Below are 13,339 nucleotides of genomic sequence, written 5' to 3' on the forward strand. Positions count from 1 at the left end.
TTGGCTTTGAAAGGTGCTCTTTTAGTTACACTTAATGTAGCTGTAACTAATACTTGTGAATTCAGGGCTATAAAAATAAAGCTAGGAGACTACGTTTGGTCTGAGTAGGCAATCTTTACCTATCTACCTAGTTTCCCAAACAGTCCCTAAACTCTAAACTCAATCCTGTTACACACTCTTAAGTATATGCTCAATACTAGCCTAGAAGAAATTACTCTTTCTCCTAATTCTCTGTTATTTATATGTTGTTTTGGGAGAGAAAGAATGCCAATTTTTGCTAAAAGATATTCTGTTTGCTTGTAGGTTGCCACAAAGATTTTGTCACAAAATGATTTTTGAAAAATCAAAACTACACGAAGCCATGCAGAGGTGATCAGGGGTTGAATTCCCTGTGCTTTTTTTCTTACCTTCTGTGCTTTCTCTGTCTTCTGGAAGCTGTGATTCACAAAGGTCAGAGTTTATAATCCTCTAACAGAAACACAGCTCCAATATTAATCTTTCCTTTATCTCTGTGAGTCATCTGTCCAAATTCTGTGGTTGCTGACTGATTTTTGTTCCTTGACAGTGACACAAATGGACACTTACCTTCAGTTTTCAGATCCCGAGGTGTTTGACTGGACACATCACTGACCGTGATACCAGGAGAGTTCGAACCTGAAAAATCGGAAAACAAGGTTTCCACGTGTTAGTCTGTAAGTAATGATACAAATTTGGCTAACTTATGCAACGTGTTTATCAGAGAAGCTCTCCCACATCCTCCCCTCCCCACTGAGACAAACTGCTCCCGCACCGCCTACAAGGGCATTTTATATGCCCTGTACTGCCATTCACGAAGGCAAGCCTAATTAACCACGGTCCCTCATTTTTTCTACTTTTATGTTTTCTACTATCACTTAGTTTGACTTGCTCATCAATCTCTATTACCTATTCTATATTCTGTAGAGCTTTGTTTATCAGGAATTAAGACTCTTCAAGGTATGAATTTTGTTCATATTAATGAAATTTATGGGTAACCACTTATTTTAAACATGCATAAAGGTACTGGGTGCTGTTGAGACATAGATTTCTAAAAAGCTTCAGTGAATGGCATCACTTTAATTACAGTATGCACCAGTATTTTCAGAATTCACTTGTTAACCTAGGTAAACACAGTCAATTTATGTGAGAAAAGAGCCTTGAGTGACCTGTTTCCATGTTAAAAGAGGGCTAGTCGAGGCCAGAGTGCCATGAGATAGGAAATGAATAACAACACTTTCTTTTTAAGACAAAATCATCAAATTTAAACTTTTCTAAACAAGTGAGCAAAGAAAAAGAAATTTGGATGGAAACTTTGAAGCCCTTCCATCACAAGGACTGCTAAAAGTTTCATCCATAGGCCCAGCCTGGCTTAAAGTGGTGGTTGTGAAGCATCACCTGGGAGTCCCTGGAGTCCCAAGATCCATCTGCTCATGGGGTCCAAGAGGTCCAAGTATGTTTGCTATAAAGTTCAATGTTACTGGCCATTTCCATTCTCATTCTCTTTACAAGCACACAGTGTAATGCTCCAGAGAAATGGTATGGTATGTGAAACATCAGAGCTCTAATGGCTAATGTGATGTATGATCATGTACATTTGTATTTAAACATTTTCAGTTTTAACTTCTAATGTTGTTACTATCAATAGATACAACCCATTTAACTAAAAGTTCCTAGGAATTCTCAGTAATTTTTAATAATGCAGAGGAGTCCTAAGACCAAAACATTTCAGAATTACTGTTTTAAAAATCTACCAAATATTTATTAGGGTATAATTACACTGTCCATTTTTAATAATCAAAGACTTCTCTCTCTCTCACACACACACACATACTGCTAATTGGAATGTCTGGGTGGCTTAATATCATTAGTGTTAAGATGTGATAAAAACAATTGAGATGTAAGAAAGAAGTTTTACTCTAGGTACATGAAGCATAGAATTCAAATAAGCTTTCTAAAACACTGGAAAACTCTCAGAGTCTAATAATTAACCTCTGGGAATTCCCTAAGATATACAGGGATTTTAAACTGGGAATGTCAGGGTATCAAAACATAAAAGTAGAAACTTCTGAATTAAAGGTTTTATTTTAGAGGCGCAGCCAGGATGGCGGCGTAAGTAAAGCAGTGGAAATCTCCTCCCAAAAACACATAGATCTATGAAAATATAACAAAGAAAACTCTTCCTAAAATAGAGACCAGAGGACACAGGACAACATCCAGACCACATCCACACCTGCAAGACCCAGCGCCTTGCGAACGGGGTAAGATACAAGCCCCGGCCCGGTGGGACCCAAGAGCCCCTCCCCCCCGGATACCGGTGGGTGGAAAGAAACCGAGCAGTTTTTTTTTTTGGCAAGTGCTTTTTGGAAGCCTTAAAGGGACAGGGACCACGGTGCTAGGGAGGCAGGGCAGCAGGACCGGTGAGCGGGTGCCTGGGACTGGCATCTGAAGACAAAGAATATCGTGCATTTTTCCCTTTTTTTTTTTTTTTTGGTGTGTGCTTTTTGGAAGCCTTAAAGGGATGGGACCCGGATGCCAGGGAGGCAGGGCGGCGGGACCGGTTGGCGGGTGACTGAGACTGGCACCTGGGGACGAAGTAAATCGCGCATTTTTCCCAATACTAGGTAGGCAGTGTGGCGGGACTGGTGGGTGGGGGCCAGGCGCCGGCGCCTGAGGACGGAGAAAATTGCGCGTTTTCCCCTTTTTTTTTTTTTAGCGAGTGCTGTTTGGAAGCCTTAAAGAGACAGGGACCCCAATACCAGCAAAACAGGGCAGCAAGACTGGTGAGCAGGCGCCTGAGACCGGCGCCTGGGGACGAAGAATATCTCACGTTTTTCCCAATACTAGGTAGGCAGTGCGGCGGGACTGGTGGGTGGGGGCCTGGTGCCAGCGCCTGAGGACAAAGAAAATCGCGCATTTTTCCTTTTTTTTTTTGGCGAGTGCTTTTTGGAAGCCTTGGAGGGACGGGGACCCCAAAACCAGGGAGGCAGGGCACCAAGACCAGTGGGCGGGTGCCTGGGACCAGTGCCTGAGGACAAAGAAAATCGCGCATTTCTCCCTTTTTTTTTCTTTTTGGCGAGTGCTTTTTGGAGGCCATGGAGGGACGGCGACCCCGGTGCTAGGGAGGCAGGGCAGCAGGAACGGTGAGCAGATGCCTGGGACCAGCGCCTGGGGACGGACAGGGTCACGCGCTTTTCGCTATTGAGTGGTTTTTGGAGGCCATGGAGGGACGGCGACCCCGGTGCTAGGGAGGCAGGGCAGCAGGAACGGTGAGCAGATGCCTGGGACCGGCGCCTGACGACAAAGAAAATCGCGCTTTTTTTCCTTTTATTTTTTTTCTCTTTTCTTTTTTCTCTTTCGTTGTTGCTGTTGTTGTTTTGGTTTGGAGAGTGCTTTTTGGAAGTCTTAAAGGGGCAGGACAGGACACTTAGACCAGAGGCAGGGAATCTGGGGATCTCTGGGCACTCTAACCCCCTGGGCAACAGGGAGCACAGAGGCCCCTTATGGAGATAAATAGCCTCCCGGCCGCTCCCCCTCCAACAGGGCTCCACCATTTTGGAGAAGCAGCCTCAGCCAGGCCACACCCACAGAAACAGCAGAGATAAACTCCATAGCAAACGGGCAGGTAGCAGAAGCCCTGTCTGCGTACAGCTGCCAAGCATAAGCCACTAGAGGTCGCTATTCTCCCAGGAGAGGAAGGCCACAAACCAACAAGAAGGGAAGCTCTTCCAGCAGTAACTTGTACCAGCTCTGCAAACTATCTGTATCACCATGAAAAGGCAAAACTACAGGCAGACAAAGATCACAGAGACAACACCTGAGAAGGAGACGGCCTAACCAGTCCTCCTGAAAAAGAATTCAAAACAAAATTATGAACATGCTGACAGAGATGCAGAGAAAAATGCAAGAGTAATGGGATGAGATGCAGAGAAAAGTGCAAGAGCAATGGGATGAAGTCCAGAGAGAGATCACAGATGTCAGGAAGGAGATCACAGAAGTGAAACAATCCCTGGAAGGATTTATAAGCAGAATGGATAAGATGCAAGAGGCCATTGAAGGAATAGAAACCAGAGAACAGGAACGTATAGAAGCTGACATAGAGAGAGATAAAAGGATCTCCAGGAATGAAACAACACTAAGAGAAATATGTGACCAATACAAAAGGAATAACATTCGTATTATAGGGGTACCAGAAGAAGAAAAAAGAGGAAAAGGGATAGAAAGTGACTTTGAAGAAACAATTGCTGAAATCTTCCCCAAACTGGGGGAGGAAATAATCGAACACACCACGGAAATGCACAGAACCCCCAACAGAAAGGATCCAAGGAGGACAACACCAAGACACATAATAATTAAAATGGCAAGGATCAAGGACAAGGAAAGAGTTTTAAAGGCAGCTAGAGAGAAAAAGGTCACCTATAAAGGAAAACCCATGAGGCCAACATCAGACTTTTCAACAGAAACCCTACAGGCCAGAAGAGACTGGCATGATTTATTTAATGCAATGAAACAGAAGGGCCTTGAACCAAGGATACTGTATCCAGCACGACTATCATTTAAATATGATGGCGGGATTAAACAATTCCCAGACATGCAAAAGCTGAGGGAATTTGCTTCCCACAAACCACCTCTACAGGGCATCCTACAGGGACTGCTCTAGATGGGAGCACTCCTAAAAAGAGCACAGAACAAAACACCCAACATATGAAGAATGGAGGAGGAGGAATAAGAAGGGAGAGAAGAAAAGAATCTCCAGACAGTGTATATAACATCTCAATCAGCGAGCTAAGTTAGGCAGTAAGATACTAAAGACACTAACCTTGAACCTTTGGTAACCATGAATCTAAAGCCTGCAATGGCAATAAGTACATATCTTTCAATAGTCACCCTAAATGTAAATGGACTTAATGCACCAATCAAAAGACACAGAGTAATAGAATGGATAAAAAAGCAAGACCCATCTATATGCTGCTTACAAGAAACTCACCTTATACCCAAAGACAAGCACAGACGAAAAGTCAAGGGATGGAAAAACATATTTCAGGCAAACAACAGTGAGAAGAAAGCAGGGGTTGCAGTACTAATATCAGAGAAATTAGACTTCAAAACAAAGAAAGTAACAAGAGTTAAAGAAGGACATTACATAATGATAAAGGGCTCAGTCCAACAAGAGGATATAACCATTCTAAATATATATGCACACAACACAGGAACACCAGCATATGTGAAACAAATACTAACAGAACTAAAGAGGGAAATAGACTGCAATGCATTCATTTTAGGAGACTTCAACACACCACTCACCCCAAAGGATAGATCCACCAGGCAGAGAATAAGTAAGGACACACAGGCACTGAACAACACACTAGAACAGGTGGTCCTAATAGACATCTATAGAACTCTACATCCAAAAGCAACAGGATATACATTCTTCTCAAGTGCACATGGAACATTCCCCAGAATAGACCACATACTAGCTCACAAAAAGAGCCTCAGTAAATTCCAAAATATTGAAATTCTACCAAACAATTTTTCAGACCACAAAGGTATAAAAGTAGAAATAAATTCTACAAAGAAAACAAAAAGGCTCACAAACACATGGAGGCTTAACAACATGCTACTAAATAATCAATGGATCAATGAACAAATCAAAATAAAGATCAAGGAATATATAGAAACAAATGACAATGACAACACAAAGCCCCAACTTCTGTGGGATGCAGTGAAATCAGTCTTAAGGGGAAAGTATATAGCGATCCAGGCACACTTGAAGAAGGAAGAACAATCCCAAATGAATAGTCTAACATCACAATTATTGAAACTGGAAAAAGAAGAACAAATGAGGCCTACAGTCAGCAGAAGGAGGGACGTAATAAAGATCAGAGAAGAAATAAACAAAATTGAGAAGAATAAAACAATAGCAAAAATCAACGAAACCAAGAGCTGGTTCTTTGAGAAAATTAACAAAGTAGATAAGCCTCTAGCCAAACTTATTAAGAGAAAAAGAGAATCAACACAAATCAACATAATAAGAAATGAGAATGGAAAAATCACGACAGACTCCACAGAAATACAAAGAATTATTAAAGACTACTATGAAAACCTATATGCCAACAGGCTGGAAAACCTAGAAGAAATGGACAACTTCCTAGAAAAATACAACCTCCCAAGACTGACTAAGGAAGAAACACAAAACTTAAACAAACCAATTATGAGCAAAGAAATTGAAACAGTAATCAAAAATCTACCCAAGAACAAAACCCCGGGGCCAGACGGATTTACCTCAGAATTTTATCAGACACACAGAGAAGACATAGTACCCATTCTCCTTAAAGTGTTCCGAAAAATAGAAGAGGAGGGAATACTCCCAAACTCATTCTGTGAAGCCAATGTCACCCTAATACCAAAACCAGGCAAAGACCCCACCAAAAAAGAAAATTACAGACCAATATCCCTGATGAATGTAGATGCAAAAATACTCAATAAAATATTAGCAAACAGAATTCAACAGTATATCAAAAGGATCATACACATTGACCAAGTGGGATTCATCCCAGGGATGCAAGGATGGTACAACATTCAAAAATCCATCAACATCATCCACCACATCAACAAAAAGAAAGACAAAAACCACATGATCATCTCCATAGATGCTGAAAAAGCATTTGACAAAATTCAACATCCATTCATGATAAAAACTCTCAGCAAAATGGGAATAGAGGGCAAGTACCTCACCATAATAAAGGCCATATATAATAAACCCATAGCCAGCATTATACTGAACAGCGAGAAGCTGAAAGCATTTCCTCTGAGATCGGGAACCAGACAGGGATGCCCACTCTCCCCACTGTTATTTAACATAGTACTGGAGGTCCTACCATGGCAATCAGACAAAACAAAGAAATACAAGGAATCCAGATTGGTAAAGAAGAAGTTAAACTGTCACTATTTGCAGATGATATGATACTGTACATAAAAAACCCTAAAGACTCCACTCCAAAACTACTAGAACTGGTATCAGAATACAGCAAAGTTGCAGGATACAAAATTAACACACAGAAATCTGTAGCTTTCCTATACACTAATAATGAACCAATAGAAAGAGAAATCAGGAAAACAATTCCATTCACCATTGCATCAAAAAGAATAAAATACCTAGGAATAAACCTAACCAAAGAAGTGAAAGACTTATACTCTGAAAACTACAAGTCACTCTTAAGAGAAATTGAAGGGGACAATAATAAATGGAAATTCATCCCATGCTCATGGCTAGGAAGAATTAATATCGTCAAAATGGCCATCCTGCCCAAAGCAATATATAGATTTGATGCAATCCCTCTCAAATTACCAGCAACATTTTTCAATGAATTGAAACACATAATTCAAAAATTCATATGGAAACACCAAAGACCATGAATAGCCAAAGCAATCCTGAGAAAGAAGAATAAAGTGGGGAGGATCTCACTCCCCAACTTCAAGCTCTACTACAAAGCCATAGTAATCAAGACAATTTGGTACTGGCACAAGAACAGAGCCACAGTCCAGTGGAACCGATTAGAGACTCCACAAATTAACCCAAACATATATGGTGAATTAATATTTGATAAGGGAGCCATGGACATACAATGGCAAAATGACAGTCTCTTCAACAGATGGTGCTGGCAAAACTGGACAGCTACATGTAGGAGAATGAAACTGGACCATTGTCTAACCCCATATACAAAGGTAAACTCAAAATGGATCAAAGACCTGAATGTAAGTCATGAAACCATTAAACTCTTGGAAAAAAACATAGGCAAAAACGTCTTAGACATAAACATGAGTGACCTCTTCTTGAACATATCTCCCCGGGCAAGGAAAACAACAGCAAAAATGAGCAAGTGGGACTACATTAAGCTGAAAAGCTTCTGAATAGCGAAGGACACCATCAATAGAACAAAAAGGAACCCTACGCTATGGGAGAATATATTTGAAAATGGCAGATCCGATAAAGGCTTGACATCCAGAATATATAAAGAGCACACACACCTCAACAAACAAAAAACAAATAACCCAATTAAAAAATGGGCAGAGGAACTGAACAGACAGTTCTCTAAAAAAGAAATACAGATGGCCAACAGACACATGAAAAGATGCTCCACATCGCTAATTATCAGAGAAATGCAAATTAAAACTACAATGAGGTATCACCTCGCACCAGTAAGGATAGCTGCCATCCAAAAGACAAACAACAACAAATGTTGGTGAGGCTGTGGAGAAAGGGGAACCCTCCTACATTGCTGGTGGGAATGTAAATTAGTCTAACCATTGTGGAAAGCAGTACGGTGGTTCATTAAAATGCTCAAAACGGACCTACCATTTGACCCAGGAATTCCACTCCTAGGAATTTACCCTAAGAATGCAGCAATTAAGTCTGAGAAAGACAGATGCACCCCTATGTTTATCGCAGCACTATTTACAATAGCCAAGAATTGGAAGCAACCTAAATGTCCATCAGTAGATGAATGGATAAAGAAGATGTGGTACATATACACAATGGACTACTACTCAGCCATAATAAGTGGAAAAATCCAACCATTTGCAGCAACATGGATGGAGCTGGAGAGTATTATGCTCAGTGAAATAAGCCAAGCGGAGAAAGAGAAATACCAAATGATTTCACTCATCTGAGGATTATAAGAACAAAGGAAAAACTGAAGGAACAAAACAGCAGTGGAATTACAGAACCCAAATATGGACTAACAGGTACCAAAGGGAAAGGAACTGGGGAGGATGGGTGGGCAGGGAGGGATAAGGGGTGGGGGGAATAAAGGGGGTATTAATATTAGCATGCATTGGGGGGTAGGGAGAAAGGGAAGGCTGGGCTGTACAACACAGAGAGGACAAGTAGTGATTCTACAACATTTTGCTAAGCTGATGGACAGTAACCGTAATGTGGTTTTTAGGGGGGACCTGATATAGGGGAGAGCGTAGTAAACATAGTATTCTTCATGTAAGTGTAGATTAAAGATTTAAAAAAAAATTTAACAAAATAAAAAAAAAGAAAGAAAGAAAAGGAGGATTACTCCTTGATAGGATAAAATTATTGTTAAATCAAACATCAATGCATGCTTCAAATATCCTTAATGTTGATCACTTAAAGGGTGTCAGATGATCAGCTATGGAGGTACTCTTTTCTGATAATATTCCTTTCTCTTAATAAAAAAAAAAAAGCAGTTCCTGTGTACTGACCTCCAATGAGTTCTACACAGTGGTATAGAGGGCATGTCAAAGTGTGGGCAAAGGGTCTGTTTCTATGCAGAAGATCAAGGCCTAGCTTGGCTACCCAGAAAATGAACGAAGATACAATATGAGGAGGAGCTTTTGGCATCAGCACTCTCTGGAGGACTTGTGCCGGGGGATGATCATCAAAAAGCCTCCACAGGGATCCGGGTGATGCTGCGGTTGTGGCTGCGTCCATCCCACCATTTCCTGGACTTGCCATTGGAATGAGGAGGGAGATGTCTAGGCTGGCATGTGCATACAGTGAGACAACGAATTTGACCAGATCTGTACTGTTGGAACTCAACCAGGAGTTGGGAGGGGTGCAAGTTGTAGCGTTCTTAAATCTTATGACTATAGACTATCTACGGTTAAAAGAACATATGGGATGTGAACAGATCCCAGAAATGGGTTACTTTAATTTGTCTGATTTCTCTCAGACTGTTCAAGTACAGTTGGACAATATTCATCATATCATAGACAAATTTTCACAAATTCCTAGGGTGCCAAAATGGTTTTCTTGGCTTCACTGGAGATGGATGGTAATTATAGATTTGCTTTGTTTATGTCACCGTATTCCTATTATGTTAATATGTGAGCACAAGTTAGTTAGTAGTTTAAAACCTATATATGCTTAAGGTACTCTACAAGAAGATATGTCAAAGAAATAATCAATCCTCCCATGTTTTCTTCCATATGCTACCTCTATAGCTTTTCTTCTTCCTTCCTAATTACAACCCTTAAATAGAATTCGTGCCTCATATCGAATTTACTGAGTATCATAATTCCTCCAGGTGGTAAAGATACCTCGAGACAAGTGCTGGGCATAGAAGCCACAGGGCATAAATCTGCAAAGAAGTAAAAAGCTAACCTTTTCAAACAATATGGCTTCTCTCTCACTTACCAACTTTACATTTCCCTGTATGGCCCCGGAAGATGACTGGTTAGCCAGAGACGGGTAAGATTCCTCAAGGGAGGAACAACCTAAGACAGGCACAGTCGCAGGGGGGCCATCAGGTGAGAAATTGGGGATCAATTCTCCAATTGATCTGGTTTTGAGAGAAATCTTCTGCATCCGTGGATGTTTTGCTGCCCTTGTCTAGCTTGGATTAATACTTAGTCCATAGGCACACACCTGATCATCTACATTTGCCCTCTTACAGCACTAAACTATGTTTTCTACCTTCATCTTGCATCTACCTACCACTTCAGCATTTTATTAAAAATAATAATAATAATAATAAAGGGAGAAATGTGGGATCCACATATAAATCAAGTATAAAAATCAAACGAATATTCATATTTGACCTGATTGTTTATAGTTCATAATGCGTGATCAAAACCGAAAGTTTCTGTGATGAATTTATTCACTATGTAAGAATTCGTTCACCATATAAGAACTTGTTCGTTATGCTTCAGAAGATTGGAGACTGATGAGAATTAGGCTTGAGATGGATTAATGATTGTGCATTGAGCATTGACCCCCCTATACAGAATTTCATTGTTGTTAACAACCACTTGATCAAGAAATATGAGAGATGCCCTCTCAAAAAAAAAAGATTTTATTTTAAAAATTTCCTTTTCAAATGGTTATAAGCCTTTTTTTCAAACATGGATACCAACAATAACATCTGCCATATTTATGTACAGCCCTTCAATTAAACTTAAAAAATAAAGAAACAATGAGGAATAAGAACACTGTGAGCATTTCAAATATTTTAGTGTACTTCTTTTCAGAGTTAAACATGTATTACAAACTTTACCTGCTCTGGATGTTTGTGTTGCCTTCTCTGCTACTCTTTTATGGCCAACAGAGTCTTTTGCTTCCGTGGCAGGCTGAATGGGTTTTGAAACAAGGTGAATAATAAATAACTTACATTTCATACAATCTGTGGTTATTAAATCAAGATAAAAATATGTAAATTTTACCTCGATGTGATATTTTTCATGAGAACCTAAAAAGCAAAAGGGATATGTAATCAATGATACATTAACAAGAAAGCCAACTATATATTCATGGCAGATATAGTGCTAAGCTGAATCATCATGCTTGGCTATGAAAATTATTACATTAGGATTTGGTGCTTTGTGATATTTGAGTGTTTAGGACACCAATAAGATAGAAATATGAATCCAGTGTAAATACTGAAGAAAAACATAGAACTATATAGGTTTAACAAAACATGCAGTTAAAATTTCAAAAGTAAGACTGTTTCACATGAGTATAACTAACACAGAAAAATGCACATACGTGAAAGTGAACATGCTGACTGATGGAAATAAAAGTGATCATTAGTCAGAGGAACAAATCATGACCCTGAGGGGATAAATGTGAAAAGCTGATGGTAGAATGCAATGATGTGTCTTTAATGCAATACAGCTGAATCATTTGTAGGGTTATGCTCCAAGTATTTGTAAATTTCTTCCATTTGTTCTGAAATTCAGGAAGTACAGAGTTGTGATGGAAATTCAGGGATTGGATGTCTTCTCATCAGAGAGAGTGTCAGTTGGATATACAGGTTGTAGTGTAATAGTTTAAAAAATACTCTCTTTTTTTAAAAATACCTGTGTGGCCTACTGATATGCCTACATTTCTTGCATCCTCTAGTTTAGCCATCTTTAAATTTCTTAATCCGCTCATGTGAGAAGGTATATAAAAAACACTTCTAAGAGATAATGTATAATGTATAATGAGGTCTCAATATGAAATATGGCTACTGAAAAGGAAGAAAGAAATTTAATTGCCACTGAATTTTTAGATATCAAAAATTTTTATATTTCAAAATCAGTGTAACATTTGCTAAAAATCTGAATTTTAGTATTTAGAGAATGAACTCCCTCATTTCTCATTTCCCAAGTTAGTTTGGCTTGGTGTACAATGATAGCCCTTAAGGAATTTTTGTGAAGCAACTATCTTACCAAAAAGATTATCTTAAGAAAAGACAGCCAGTGCTTCCCTTTCAAATTACTTAAATAACCTGATTAAAAAATGGGCAGAGGATCTGAACAGACCCTTCTCCAAAGAAGAAATTTAGATGGCCAAAAGGCACATGAAAAGATGCTACACACCACTAATTATCAGGGAAGTACAAATTAAAACCACAATGAGATATCACCTTATGCCAGTTAGGATGGCCCACATCGAAAAGACAAGGAACAACAAATGCTGGAGGATGCGGAGAAAGGGGAACCCTCCTGCACTGCTGGTGGAAATGTACATTTGTTCAACCATTGTGGAATGCAATATGGAGGTTCCTCAATAAACAAAAAATAGAAATATCATTTGATCCAGGGATTCCACTCCTAGGAATTTACCCAAAGAAAATGGGTTTTTGGATTCAAAAAGACATATGCACCCCTATGTTTTTCAAAACACTATTTACAATAGGCAAGATACAGAAGCAACATAAGTGTCCATCAGTAGGTGGATGGATAAAGAAGATGCGGTACTTATACACAATGGAACGGTACTCAGCCATAAGAAGAGAACAAATCCTAACCATTTGCAACAACATGGATGGAGCAAGAGGGAATTATTCTCAGTGAAATAAGCCAGGTGGAGAAAGACAAGTTCCAAATGATGTCACTCATTTGTGGAGTGTAACAATGAAGCAAAACTGAAGGAACAAAACAGCAGCAGGCTCACAGACTCCAAGAAAGGACTAGTAGTTACCAAAGGGGAGGGGTGGGTAGGAGTGGAGAGGGAGGGAGAAGGAGATTGAGGGGTATTATGATTAGCACATATGGTGTGTGTAGAGTCACGGGAAACAGCACAGCACAGAGAAGACTAGCAACTCAGTGGCATCTTACTACTCTGATGGACAGTGACTTCAATGCGGTATTGGGGGGAACTTGATAATATAGGTGAATGTAGTAACCACATTGTTTTTCATGTGAAACCTTCAGAAGAGTGTATATCAATGATAACTTAACAGAAAAAGGGGACGCATGTGGAGGGGGGAGGTAAAGGATTCAGACTGCTATGAAAGTACTCCCTTAGTATGGCTGTCTTTCCTCCCCAGATGAATAGGTGTCTCTTTCTTTGGGCCTACCTTAGTGCTTT

At 39.8% G+C, this 13,339-nt stretch overlaps 1 long non-coding RNA gene across 1 annotated transcript; it reads left to right on the top strand.

The window, feature by feature from the left end:
- Nucleotides 1–1,702: 1,702 nt before the first annotated feature.
- LOC140845243 (uncharacterized) lies at nt 1,703–11,105 on the top strand. Its single transcript, XR_012124036.1, has 3 exons — nt 1,703–2,276; nt 2,732–2,862; nt 9,317–11,105. It is a non-coding gene; the product is annotated as an uncharacterized lncRNA (long non-coding RNA).
- Nucleotides 11,106–13,339: the final 2,234 nt, after the last annotated feature.

Source organism: Manis javanica, chromosome 2, assembly GCF_040802235.1.
Source record: "Manis javanica isolate MJ-LG chromosome 2, MJ_LKY, whole genome shotgun sequence".
Classification (NCBI taxonomy): Eukaryota; Metazoa; Chordata; class Mammalia; order Pholidota; family Manidae; genus Manis; species Manis javanica.